The sequence below is a fragment of the Camellia sinensis genome, chromosome 14 (assembly GCF_055761805.1).
Source record: "Camellia sinensis isolate YWXY chromosome 14, ASM5576180v1, whole genome shotgun sequence".
Classification (NCBI taxonomy): Eukaryota; Viridiplantae; Streptophyta; class Magnoliopsida; order Ericales; family Theaceae; genus Camellia; species Camellia sinensis.
The window spans coordinates 37,064,437-37,079,277 of NC_138974.1; the positions used below are offsets into that span (position 1 = coordinate 37,064,437).

Consider the following 14,841-nt stretch of genomic DNA (forward strand, 5'->3'; position numbering starts at 1 on the left):
GAGAGGGGTTCTCAGATGGGTGTGTGTTGGAGGGGTCTGTCACGGGTGTGTGTGTGAGAGGGGGTGTGTGTGTGTATGATTTATATTTGGGGGTATATGTGGAATGATAGGTGTGTAGTGAGTCAAATATATTAGGATTTATTTTTTTAGTGTGTGTATTGAGAAGGATTTGTATAAAGAGGAAAGGGTGTGTGTATATAGAAGCTCCCCAAAATTTATGAATTTACCACAAAAATTGACAATAATGCCCCTAGCTCTAGTAGTTGGGTCCCAAAATTGCCTAATCTTCCCACTACAACAAAACGAAATTGTTCGCGCCTCCCTCCTCTCTCGTTCCATTTTTGATCTTCCCGTCTCAAAAAAGTATTAAATAGTTTTCGAGTGAAACACGTCATATTTTTTTCCCAATTATCATTCACCATCTTAATGTAAAACAAAATCACATATTCTTTTATATTTTTTAATCACTAATATGAAATTATAATATTTTACATTCTCTATCAGTCATAACGTCATAAGATTATGGGCGTATTTCTGGAATAACCAATGATCACCCTTCTCTTTCTCTTCAATCCAAGTGGTCCACGATTCTTAACCTGCACCCTCGGCCATGGCTTCCAAGTTCTTGACATCTTTTCCTCTGTCGCCCCATGTCTTCAAAACCTCTCGATTTCGTTGTTTTCTGCTCTCTATTTGTAAGATAACGCCTTCTGCAGCGATCACAATGAAGATAGCTTGTTGGGTCGTGGTCTTTTCGATCTTTCTCTGCTTATTCGCATATGGGTCGTTCTTAATTGATGTTTTTCGTAAAGGGTAAGCGATTTCTTGATACATAAGTAAATGTAGAAGTGTGTGCGCGTTTTGAATTTGAATTCATGTATGCGTTCATGTCGCTTTAGAATCAATTGAGTTTGCTTTGAAATCCTTGACTTGGGTTCATTATGTTTCGTGACGATCTTGATGATGCATTGTGTGGTGTTGTTAGAAGTTGTATAAGAGTAGAGTATTTATTGCTGCTTCTCTGTTAGATTTGTGATTTTAATTTGTTTAGTTAAGCAATATTGGTAATTGGTAAGTTGTGATGAGTTCCATTTATTTAGGATTTAGCTTTACTCTTAGAACTGGACTACTACAAACTTTGATGAGATATTTATGCTATGGATGATATGAGACAGTGGTGATTACATTTTTGTACTGTATTAACCTTTTGAATATGAATGGATATTTATGGTTTAATGCACCTAGTTGAATTTTTTTTTTAGCAGGATTCCATTAATACCACATTAAATTTGTTTATTTATTTAGTCTTTTACCTATAGCTTTACATATGTCGTAACTTGTAAAATACGTATTCCATTTTTAGATTGTTTTGTGCATATAGCAAGTAGACAGCAGTATCTCACGCTGTAAGAATCAGGGCATTAACCATTGGTTGCTTTTCTCCTCTTATGATTGTCATGTATCATTATGCCACCGTGGAGATTTGCAGCCTTGCGATCATTGATGCTTATTTACCCTTTTTATTTTATCTTGCAGGTTTCCTATTGTAGAACCTGATCCTGATCATACAAAACTTTGCATTGCAAGGGAAGGTTTGGAGGCAATTGAGAGAATAAACAACCCTATTGCTGCTGTTTTTGTATGCTTGAGATTGATTTCTAAACATTTGTTAGTTTCAATTTATTTGCCACTTGACCAATTCAGAAAGATATTTAAAATTTAGGATAGTAAGTGATGTGTCATTTTAGAGAGAGGAGGTGGCTTTCTTGTGGAAGCAATTGCGAACATCTCTCCTCTTCTCTTAGTGTGCACAGTTTGCGTGCATGCCTCCTTAGCCACATCTCTCTTTCTTAGTTTCACACTGGCCTAATGAATGAAAATCAGTCTTTTAGTATTGCGTGATAACCACATTGGAAAATGAACTTCTTATTCAGAGACGTTTTATACTAGCTTGTTCTTGTGTATTGGAGTATTGAATGTCATTGATTCGTTGTGCATGACTTGCAATTATTCATCTCTATAATTATTTGTGCATGTCAAGCCCTCAGTGAAACAACCGTTTTTACCTTATAAAATTTTACTTTTTCCAATCCTGCTCTTATTTTCTTTTTACTCCATTTTTATGGCTGTTTTATTAGGTGATTGGTCCTTACCTCTGCGTAAAATCATTTCTGCTTGATCAACTTCTCTTCCTTTCTTGTTACGAAGGTGCAGCCTATGCTACCATTAGTTTAGTTATTGCCACCAACATCTTTGCATAAGTTGATATTTCTAACAATTATTAAGCTTTATAGTTTGATGTCTTAGCAGGATTTAGTGTTGGGCACATGCGTGACACAAAAACAAAAGCTAGATGCAGACCATAATGAGGTGGATCTAAGCAACCATCCATTTACAGATATTACTTACAGGTATTTTGTTATTTTTTACAGGGATATGAGTATGGGGAACCCTGCTAGAATTGGATATTGATGGAGTAAAAACTTCTGTTTTATACCTTGATACTGAGGGATTTGAAAGTATTGGGAAGTCAAATATATGATGACCGGTGATCTAACTAGTTGGTATTTAATCCGCCTCTGATGGCTGTAGGTATATGTTGGTTCTCCTTTCTGATGGCTGCCTTGCAGGATTTTCGCTCTGGCAACAGTATTGAGTTCTGTGCTTATCTATAACCTGCCTGAGACAGTTTGTTACCCTGCCTGTATCTCTCTCTCTCTAATTTTCTCTTTATTTGGAGCACATAACATGGACTGCCAAAACTTGGAATTTTAGCATAGTGAAGAAAGTTTTGGTACTACAGAAACAAACTATGAAATATATTATCATTGATTGTGGGTTTTTATCAAACTTAAGGATATGAGCTACTTTGGGTATGGAACACCCTGGATTAAGGAACTGAATGTAGTAGTCAATCTTCTGAGTTCTTATTGTGCTGGAATTAAGTTTAGGGTTCTTTTTTTGAAATAACTCTGGAGATTCTCAAGGGTTTGATTCTTTTTGTGCATCCAGCATGTGGGGTCAGCTTTACTTCTTATTGAATGAGTTTCGTGTAATAGGTAGAAGGTCGTAAAAGTGTACAAAAATATGTTGAAATGAAATCTGAAGAAATAAGCTAGAGAATTTACCAAAATGTTCATTGCTTTGGGGATAATCACTAATTCCCAAAATTTCCGTTCAAATTGAAAGTGAAGATTACTTGTAGTCTAATAATTCTTAATGAGATAATCTAGACATTTTTTATAAGAGCAAAAGTGACACATTGTGAATCTAGACTGAAAACATAATGGATGACCTTGAACTGAGGTAGTTACTGGACAATGTTGTGTTACTTCTCATCTTGCTTTTTGCATGGATGGGACATCCGTAATTGTGTTTTCAGCAGCTAATGATGCCCATAATTGCAACTTACATCATCTGATATGATTTACTCTTGGTCTTGTTTGTTTGGATCTGCGAGGCTGATATATCTCGATGGTCATGTACTGTTGAGCTTGCTGAAGAATTCTATAGAAGGTTTGTCATTCTGACATGTATATTGATATATTTTTTCAATCATTGCTTCTTAATCCCTCGTTTTTAAGAAACACTAACTTGTTTCATTGTTTTGTCTAAAATTGTCATGTCGGAACAGAGGGAGGGTAATTTTATACCACTTCAACATTTTTTTTTTCTCATATATATTCTCTTTTAATGATTCTTAAAAAAAAATGTAAAAATAAAAAGGAAACAACTATATAAAGTTAATTTTGCCATCTTTTGACTGATTCGATACTTCTGCAGGGGCAAGATGTCACCTTTGAACCTGGCAAGCTATTGTGGCTTATCCAGCGTGATTTTCTATGTAAGTTCAGATTTGCCTTCCTAATTTTTTAGGGTGGCAGATTGAGACGATTACTCTGTACTGTCATTTATTTTGGCAAGATAGCTGTGAGCAAGTGTATTCTTGAGTTTAATTTGATGTATTTTCTTCATATGTTTCCTTTTGTCCAATTTAGTGTTACTAGAAATTGCTAATACCCTAACAATTTCCGCTTTGGTACACATATTATGAAAAATGATATACTTTCGTTTCAAAACGGTGAATTTGTCGATCCAAAGTGATATCAATTTTTTTTCTTATTATTTTGTTAAAAATTTCCTAAAAAGAGAGAGAGAGAATCAAATATAATGAACTAAAATCTAGAGAAACTGGATTTTGGCAAGGACAAAATGCAAAAAGTGGTCATAATACTCCTATAAATGTTTTTTTTTTAATATTTTAAAAAAGTGTTTTTTACATGATCAATTTGAAATAAAGTAGACCATATTTTATTAAATATCTAATTGTTTATAGAATTTTTTTGTAGATGTACCTTAAATTCTAATAATGTAGTTGATACAACTTTCAGTATCAAATCACATTTTATAGCATGTGGCATACCATGTTCGTTGTCTTCTAGATTAGATTGTCACTCACACCTACACCCCAAATGTATAAGCAAGTATATGAAATGAAATTCTTCAAGAGCTTGAGAAATCTATAAGAGAATTATCAAGTCAAATATAAAGTTTTTCCACACTAAGATAAGGTTATGTAGAATAAAATATACACTTATTTGAAAACGTTAAAAAGTACTTAAATTGAGCATATACAATCTTTTTAATTTAATACCAAAAATTGAATGCATATAAGCTTCGACAAGGGAAGCGATAGATTATGAGAGGAGGGTGGATACCGGTTGTTAGGGATAGGGGCAGATCAGGACCTTGGAGGTTGGAAGGAAGTGAGGGTATTTTTAATGTGTTCGTGGATAACCTACCAGCATCTTTGAACCCAAAAGGCCTATATAATCTATTTTCAAAGTTTGGAGTGGTAATCGATGTCTTTATACCACAGAAGAGGCGTAGGATGACTAACACAAGGTTTGGATTCGTGAGGTTTGGCTGCTCTGTGGCAGCTAACATAGCTGTCCAGAAAGCACATGGGTTATGGGTGGATGATCGAACCTTACAGGTCAAACATGCAGAGTATGGGAAGGATATGGGTAGGGGTGAAGCTGAAAACAAGCCATTACAAAATCAACTTCGGGGATCAATAGTCTATGCTGATAAAGAGAAAGATGTACTTCATGGGTGTAGTGGCCTTAGAGATAGACGGTCATATGTAGATGCGGTGGTCGGCAAAAGGGGAGAAAGAGGAGAGGGTATCTTGGTGAAGGCAGAAGAGATAGGGAATGGTTGGCTGTTTGAGAGTATAATAATCAGATTGAAGGTACCATATGCTAATATTAGTTTGAAGAAAGAGATAGCAGCGATAGGTGTGGAGGATGTAATGGTAAGAGAAAGTGGGGGAAGGGATGTTGTTATAACATTCAACTCAAAGAAGGAAAGGGCACTGAAATTTCCAGCTATTAAGGAACTGATTGGTGATTGGTGTGAAGAAATGTCTGAAGGAAAACCAGGGCAGGTGTTAGAGCAGGAAAGAAGCGTATGGATCAGTTGTTATGGCATCCCATTACATTTGTGGAATAGTTACAACATAACAAAGATAGGTGAGGTATGTGGGAAAGTGTTATGTTTTGAAGGAGATATGAGTGAACCAGTGACATTTGTGTGTGCAAAGGTGAAGATTTCTACCAAAAGCATGGAATCCATAAATTCGGTTGTAAATCTGGAATGCAGGGGGAGGGTCTTTCCAGTAAGGGTGTGTGAAGAGCAGGTGATCAACCTCAAATCAGGAAAATGTCCTTGCAGGTGTCATAAAGTTCAACATGAGGTGGAGATTGGCAGTTCGAATGTCATGGATGATCATATCAGGAATGAGGAAGATGAAGATGCTGACGGGGAGGATAATTCAGCAGATGATATGACGAATGGGTGTGATGTGGCCCATGTAGGTACGCCAAATGGCGAAAATCGGAGTGAGGAGGTGAACAACAGGGAAGGTCGGAGGAGTATAGAGGAAGATATAGTTGGTAGAAGTGTAGGGGCTAACATAGAGGCTGCTGTGGACTGTAGCGCAATGATGGATGTGCGAAAACAGAGGAACGACTCTTCGGAGGAGACGGTAGTTAGTCAGAGTAAGGTTGAGCTGGTTAGTACGCAAGGTTTTGTTAGAAGTATAGACAGACCTAGTATAGAAGGGCCGGGGGTAAATATTGAAGTTATGTTGGGCCAGATTAATTCACCAAATCAGGGGAATGGGCTTTGTCTACCACGGTGTGGGCTGGGGCAGCAAGGATATCCTGGTAGTAACAAGGCTAGAGAAGTTGGGCCAGTTGGGAGGTTATCAAGTCTATCAGAAGCTCATGACAAGGAACCCAGTTGCAGTCTAAGAAGGAATAAAAAAGGGAAACAGAGGATCAAATGTATTAACAAATACAATCCGAATTTACTACTACGAAGGTCAGCCGATTCAAGGAGAAGACACGGGAGCAGAGGTGCGGCAACAAGCTCAGCACGGCCCAAGGCAGCGGATTGGCGAGCAGCAGTGGCGGGATCGTCCTTAAATGCATCTATAGAGGGTGGCATGGACAGAGGGAGGATCGTACTCAATGAGGCTGAAGCAACTCTGAAATTGGGGGAACTTCTTGGGATGAAGCTAAATGGGAAAAGGGCTGAAGTAGTGGAGAAAATAATGGACCTTGAGTTGAAGGATATGGACCGAAATGCAGGGGGGGTGGGAGTTGGGGAGTAGGTTTACCAGCTGGGGGGAATTCGGTGAAGTAGTGATATTGTAATGAAGATTCTCTCATGGAATGTTAGGGGGTTGGGGAGGAAGGAGAAGAGAAGCAAAATTAAAAAGATTGTGAGGGAGAGACAAGTAGATATTGCCCTGTTTCAAAAGACAAAGAAAGCAGAGTTATCTGAGGAAGACGTCAGATCAGTTTGGGCAAAGGAAAATATGGAGTATATGGGGGTGGATGCTGAAGGCTCTGCAGGGGGTTTGCTGTGTATCTGGGATCCTGATATATTCCAAATTAAGGAGTGTTGCAGCAACAGAAGGTTCATATTGTTATCAGGTACTATCCTTAACCATTTTCATTGTGCTATTTTGAACATTTATGCTCCTAATGATGTGGGACCTAGAGGGAATCTGTGGCAGAGTTTGTTGAAGCTGAAAGAGGAATTTCTGAACCCATGGTGTTTAGGAGGGGATTTTAATGAGATTAGACAGATTGGGGAAAGAAAAGGGTGTTCGAGGAGAGATAGAGGAATGAAAGATTTTAACAAGTTTATTGACAACTGTGAGGTATCTGAATTACCTTTACTTGGGAGAAGGTTCACGTGGTGTAACTCTAGTCTTGGTGAGAAATGGAGCAAAATAGATAGAATTTTTGTAGACCCAAAGTGGATTGAGGTATTTAATTTTAAGCTGTGGGGTCTCCCTAGACTGCTCTCTGATCACTGTCCACTGCTGTTGATGGAGGATGAGAGAGATTGGGGTCCAAAACCCTTTAGGGTATTAAACGCTTGGTTTCTACACAAAGATTTTCGAAAGTTTTGGGAGTTGAGTTGGAGAGAGCCTGGTGTTGTAGGCTGGGCTGGTTTCATTTTGTCTCAAAAATTGAAGAGATTGAAAGGTAGCCTTAGAAGTTGGAACTTGGAGGTATTTGGCAATGTTCAAAATAAGCTAAAGACAGCAGAGGGTGAACTCCATAATTTTGATATCTTGGCTGAAGATAGAGAACTTGATGGTGCCGAAAAAGTTAGGAGAAGTGATGTCAGAGCTGAGATGTGGAGGTTGAGTAGGATGGTTGAGTGGTTATGGTTACAAAAGTCAAGACTCACCTGGGCAATGAAAGGGGACAAGAATACAAGATTCTTCCATGTGGTTTCAAAAGGCAGAACTAGTAGAAATGAAATAAATTCTATACTAGATGGGGAGGTGGTGGTGGAAGAACCGGGTCAAGTGAAGTGCAAGGTGTTTGATCATTTTAAAAATCAATACTCAGAGAATTGGCCATCAAGACCTGTTTTAGGGGGTTGCTTCTCAACAGTGATAGGCAGGGGGAGGGCTGGATGGTTAGAATCAGATTTTTCAGAAGCAGAAATTAAATCAGCAGTGATGGATTGTGATGGGAATAAGGCTCCGGGACCGGATGGGTTTAATTTGATGTGTTATCAGAAGTTCTGGAAAGTCATGAAGGGTGATGTGGTTCAGTTTGTGAAGGAATTTCAAACCAATGGGAAGTTGGTAAAGGGTATAAATGGTTCATTCATAACCCTTACACCGAAGAAAGAGAATCCAATAGGGCTATCGGATTATAGACCTATTAGTTTGGTGAGTTCTATTTATAAGATATTAGCAAAATTGTTGACTACTAGACTAAAATCTGTATTGCCTCATATCATTAGTGAATCTCAGTCTGCGTTCCTGAGTGGGAGGAACATTTTAGATGGTGTGTTAATAGCTAATGAAGTTGTAGACGGATGGAAGAAAGCCAAGAAGAAGGGGTTACTTATCCAGTTAGATTTTGAGAAGGCCTATGATTCAGTTAATTGGGGTTTTCTTTTCTCAATGTTATCTAATTTTGGGTTTGGAGCGAAGTGGATTAAGTGGATTAAGGAGTGTGTAACAACTGTAAGGCTATCGGTGCTTGTTAATGGATCTCCTACGGAGGAGTTTAGCCCACAAAGAGGCTTGTGACAAGGAGATCCTCTGTCCCCTTTTTTGTTTAATATGGTGGCTGAGGGTCTTCATAAGTTGTTAAGCCGTGCGTCCCAGTTGAATTTAATAAAAGGGGTTAAGGTAGGCCATGACGGCGTTCTGTTAACGCATCTCCAGTTTGCAGATGATAGATTACTGTTTTGTGAAGCTCAGGTAGGTGAAGTGAGAAAGTTGAAAAGGGTGCTTAGGCGTTTTGAAATCATGTCAGGACTCAAAATAAACTTTCACAAGAGTGTAGTATGCGGGGTGGGTGTCTCCAAGGAGTTGTTAGATAGCTGTGCTGCAGTGTTGAACTGTAAAACTAAGGCACTACCTCTAAAGTACCTTGGGATGCCATTAGGTGCTAATCCAAGGAAGAAAGCTACATGGAAACCAGTGGTGGATAAAGTCAAAAGCAAGCTGGCAGGTTGGAAGAGAAAGTTGTTGTCATTTGCAGGGCGGTTAACACTTGTCAAATCGGTAACTTCAGCATTGCCAGTGTACTACTTATCTTTGTTCAAGTTGCCTGAAGGGGTAGCTAGAGAGTTGGAGAAGATTCAAGCTACATTTTTATGGGGTGGGTCTGCCTCGGATAGAAAAATTCATATGGTGAAGTGGGATGACTTGGCAAACGCAGTAGAGAAAGGTGGGTTGGGTATTAGAAAAGTTAGGGATGTGAATAACTGTTTATTAATTAAATGGTGGTGGAGGTTTGGCTGCGAAAAGGACACTTTGTGGAAAAGAGTAATCTGTAGCAGGTATAGGTTGGAGCTTGATGGATGGATCCCAACTTTTTTCCCATCTAATAGGCACTCGGGAGTTTGGAAAGGGATTATTGCAGTGGCTGAGCAGTGTAGTAGCCTCAAGGAATTTTACTTGAATAATTTAAAGTTGAAGGTGGGGGATGGGAGGAGAATCAGATTCTGGACTAATTTGTGGTGGCAGCCTGTCTGCTTGAAGGATGAATTTCCAACCTTGTTTAGTGTAACAACCCTCATACTGTTTACCGACTTATGACTGATTGATTACCGTTAAACTGAATTGATTATGACTGATAATTGAACTGATTAAAGTACTGAACTGACTGACTGAAATTGGAAACCGAATTGATTGAGTATATGTTAGTTAAATTGCATTCTATCTGTTTGATTGTATGAATATCTGTTCATGCTTATATGTTTAAACTGCAAATTGAAGGCCTTATCGGCGGCCGAATCCAAAATTGATTGATGTTTAATGATCAACATAATTTATGTGATTTTGTGGTGTATTTACCTGAAAACTGATTAGGTATGATTAAATTAGATTAAAATAAGCTAATTAAAGAGTTGGACTTAATTACCGTTTTGCCCTTGAGTGGGCCACTATCTCTACACCTTGAGCTCATTATACTTGAGCCAAAAACATTTCCATCAGCCATATCTCTTGTTCTAGCCGACCTTGAGGAAGAGAGAGTGAGGGTTTGTGTAGTTCTTGAGATTTGGCTTAAACAACTTAGAGAATTGAAGGTTGATTGTTGCTTTGTGGTCCTACACTTGTAATTGAGGCTCTAGGTAAGAGAACTCAACCTTTATTGATGTGTTTGAGCTAGTTCTTGCATGATTCATGCTTCATTTGTAGAGTTAAGCCATGTTTTAGCTCATACATGATGATATAGAGCATAATTCATGCATGCATGTTGTAATGTAGAAGTTTGAGTTGAATTCATGGTAAAATGATGCATGCATGTTCATAATTTTGTAATGGTTCATGTTTTCAACTTGTTTTTGGATCAATTGGCTCCTTAGAGCATCAAATTGAAGCTTTGAAATGATTTGAATTCATGCATGTTTGCATGTTCTTCATATTCTTGAAAATGGGTTTGAATATGGTTTTAAATTGACTCACCTTTGGGGCTTGAGTTCATAAATTGAGCTTTGGAACTTGTTATACATTGAATTTAGTTATGTTTTCCAGAATTTGGGCCCAAGAGGTCGAGTTTGGAGTGGTAGAATGCTTGGTTTGAGCTTGGGAGGCAGATCTGGAAATTCCAGATTTGGCTTCCTCGCTCGAGCGAAGGATTCCCCGCTCGAGCGAGCACCTTTGTCCAGGGATCCGCTCGAGCGACCATCGAGCGACCATCGCGCGTAAAATCTCAGCATCCAGTATTTTTACTGTTTTGCAGACCGCTCGAGCGAAGGATTCCTCGCTCGAGCTAAGCCTTTGATTTTGGACTTACGCTCGAGCGAAGAAAGTCTCGCTCGAGCGAGGCTCCTATTTTCAGCAAGTTTGCAAAATGTTTTTTAAGTGTATTTTTGCATCCTCATCCCATCCTAGGCATTCTTAGGCCTAGTTTAAGACATTTAGATGAGGATATCGTTGTAGAACACACCAAGGCAAATTAGGGATTAAGTTATGATATTTCCCAACTGTGTAGCTTAGTGTGTGTTCAACCTGTGAACTGTGTAGGGTTGGCAACTGGGGAGACACGCTCTAGCATACCGTAGCCCAAACTCTGTGAGTAACAATTGTGTAAAGATATGTTCAACTGATATCTTTTGAATACTGAACTGAACTATTTACTGAACTGGTATTACTGAATGAATGTATGTCCTTTATTTCTGAACTGTACTGTGGCATCCTTAGTACCTACTGTTTACTGTTACTGTTACTGTTACAGAGATCTCTGTCGGTTCCCTCGTGGAACCACTACTGTTTACTGACTGATGGCCATCATTACTGTTCGGTCTTTTAAGACCTACTGTCACTGTTATGCTAATGGATGTACCACATATGACTGTTTACTGTACTGAACAACTGAAATACTGATTGAATTGAACTGTTTTCATTACTGTAAGGACATTCATTCTAAACCCCTTTACGTTTTATGTTATTCACTGGGCTTTAGCTCACTGTTTTTATATATATATGTAGGTGCTCAGCCACCAGATCGGAGCTAGGAGCGTGGGTTAGACTCCAGTTTTGTCAAGCCAGCCTTTGTGCCTCACTGCGAGGTTCCGAACCTATCTGCTAAGGCTTAGGGGTGTTTTAAGAATTCCCCCTTCTGTACTGTTTCACTGTTTTGTATAGGCTGACTGTACACTGTACCGCTATCTAGGGTTGAGTCCCTAGTTTGAATGAATGTAAATATTGTGCATACTGTTCTGTACTGTTTATGTATGAATGCACGAAAAATCTTTTTGGCATACAGACTGTCACAACTCATTGGACATTGTTTAATTACTGTATTGGCTTCCGCCAGGCCCTGTACTCTGTTTTACTGTATTACTGTTAAGCAGGCCTTCGGTAATATCGGATTACTGGCCGGTTACGGTACTAAACCCATAGGGCCGGGTTTGGGTCGTGACATTTAGGTTGGCTGTGGTTAAAAATGAATCCTTAAGAAGTGTGGTTGATAAGAGAAGTGTAGTGGGTGGCTGGGTCTTTGAGTTCAGAAGAGGGCTATATGAGTGCGAAGAGCATGAGTTGACAAGGCTTTTTGAATATCTGAGGGGGGCTCCTGTTCAGTGCTCAGAGGGTGTTGATAGGCCTTCATGGTTAGGATCATCTAATGGGATATTCACAGTGGCTGATATGTACAGGAGGGGTGGGGTAAATATGGGTGCCAGGCTGAGCATTACCAAAATGATTTGGCTTAAATATATCCCTCCTAAGGTGCAGGTCTTTGGTTGGTTTGCATGGAAGAAAAGACTCAAGTCTAAGGAATTTTTGCAAAAACTGGGGGTGATCACCTCTAGTGATTCTATTGCTTGTGTGTTTTGTGGCAGTGACACAGAATCAGTGACTCATATATTAGTCTGGTGTCCTTTTGTGTGGAGGGTTTGGTCTGACATGTTGGTATGGTGGGGTATCCAAGCTGCTATTCCAGGATCGGTGGAAAGTTTATTGATGTGGTGGGCAGGGGAGAAGCTAAAGAGGAAGGAGAGGAAGATCTGGAGGGTGATTCCATTGTCAGTGATGTGGTCTGTGTGGAAGTGCAGGAATGAGTGTGTATTTAGAAAATCTATCCCAAATCTGGAGGACCTTTGTGATTTAATTAAATATAGGGTTGCATTTTGGTTGAAGCTAGTCTTCAGTGAGTTTAATTTCTCAGTCCAGGATTTTGTGTTTAATCTGAGGCAGGTGAGGGAGTGCTTGGGTGGGTGTGCTGGTATGGTGTCCTGAGCTATGATGTGCTGTCAGATATTTGGTAGGGTAGGCTGTTTTGAAATACGATGGACTGGTCTTTGGTGGTAGGGTTTAAGCTGTGTTGCTGGGGGTAAATAATACATCGGGTTGGCTGATGTGGGGCAGTGTAATGCTCAGTTTTTGGGCTGATAAATTGCACTGAACAGGTGTGTAGGGGTAATGTGGAAGGTCTCTGGTCTGATGTGGAAGGCTGTACAAAGGAGCTTGATGAAGTTGTTCTTACTGGGCTGTGTGGATTTAATTGTTTCAATTGGGGTTGCTGATTTGCGGGGCTGATATGTGGTGCTATCAGATGTGGTAACTGTTTTGTGGTGCTATAGTGCTGATTTGTTTATGTTGCTTGGGTCCATGTGGCTGTGTTGCTGTCTCTTGGGTCCAGCAGTGGAGTGGTAGTCTGGTGAGTGGTAGTTTGCTGCTGTATCTTGGGTCCATGTGGCTGTGTACCTGTCTGCTGCTGTGAGAGAACTCTACCATAAATTGCTCTCTCCACTGTGTGTGAATACCTCTGTTTTGGTTTTGTTATTTGTTTTTGTTCTCCCTCTCCTTCTATATTTGTTGGTTTCTCACTAACTGGCGCTTGGGACTGTTCAGGCCTAAGCTCCTCTTTATTGATGTAAACATCATTCCTTGAATGTTTTGTCAATAAAGATTTTCTTTGCCGATCAAAAAAAAAATTGAATGCATATACAGTCTGTGTTATATGGACTCGCCGGTTTAGAGCAGAGTACCCGTGTCGACACGACACGATACGACACGACGCGGGTGCGGGTGTGGGTGTGATATGTGTCGGATTCGGCATGGTTTTCTCAGACACGGCTGACATGAGAGGAGAAAGAAGAAGGTTGTTGAGATAGAGAGAGAGAGAGAGAGAAAGAGGGCTGAAAGTCACATTTGCGAAGCAAGATCGAAGTGCGAACCCTAGTCGCGAACTAGACCGAATCAAAGGAGATCTGAAAACCAACATCTCAAAGTCGATTCCATCCTAAGGCTTCGATTCCCCTTTGATCTCTCTCTCTTCTATCTTCTTCTACTTCTTCTTCTCTCTCTCTCTCTCTTCTTCTTGGACTCTGTCTTCTCTTCCTTTTCGTTCTCTTTCTTTGCTTTCTATTTATAAATGATATTAGTATAATAATATATAATAGTATTCATATTATATAATATTCACTCAAAAAAATATTGTATAATATAATATATTATAAATACTATAATTTTTATGTCTAAAATAAAAATAATTTATTTTATGTCAAATAATTTTTATTTAGTATTTATATTTTATTTGTTATTTTTTTAACAAAATTTGTTATTCCTTGACTTTTTTTAACTCATCTTCATATAATAAATATATTTTAAAAAATAACTATTTAACGTATATCTAAATTTGGATCCATATCCACGTATCCCCAATTTTTAATTTTGAAATTTCCGACCCTTAAATACGCACCCGCACCCGACACCCGCACCCGAGTCCGTGTAACATAGTATACAGTCTTTTAGGATTTGTAGGTTGTAATGGTGGTATTTTCGTATAAGTTTTTGATTATGTAGAATAAATACACACTTATTGTGAAAGGACTAAAAAGTACTTGAAGGAGAGAAGGTGAACTTTTAATGATATCTTAGAATTTTGAGTTTGGAGCCTTTTAGAAGAGTATTACATTTGTGTATGTATATTTGTTATATGTATATATATGCCATTTATGCTTATTCTTTCTAATATATTGCTGAACATTTATTGATAGCAACACTAACATAATTATGTTGAACACAATAATTGCACATATATTGCACATAGGATTTGTTGATTTATTTAAAAAAATTCTTAGGGCGGTTTACAAACTTAACTTGCTTAGGTCAAAAAGATTTTTTAAAATGTTAGTTCTTCTAAGTATAAATGTACACTCACTACTAAAAAAAACATTTTTTGTGACCGCTATAAGCCGCCGCAAATAATAGAAATACAGTCGCAAAAAGCCTTTTGCGACGGCACATGCGACGGCAAATAGGGGTCGTGAATGTGGGGG

The 14,841-nt window shown here is 38.8% G+C and overlaps 1 long non-coding RNA gene across 1 annotated transcript; it reads left to right on the plus strand.

Moving 5' to 3' along the window:
• Window positions 1-351: 351 nt before the first annotated feature.
• LOC145806754 (uncharacterized) lies at window positions 352-3,086 on the plus strand. Its single transcript, XR_014350241.1, has 2 exons — window positions 352-1,668; window positions 2,139-3,086. It is a non-coding gene; the product is annotated as an uncharacterized LOC145806754 (long non-coding RNA).
• The last annotated feature ends 11,755 nt before the right edge of the window (window positions 3,087-14,841 follow it).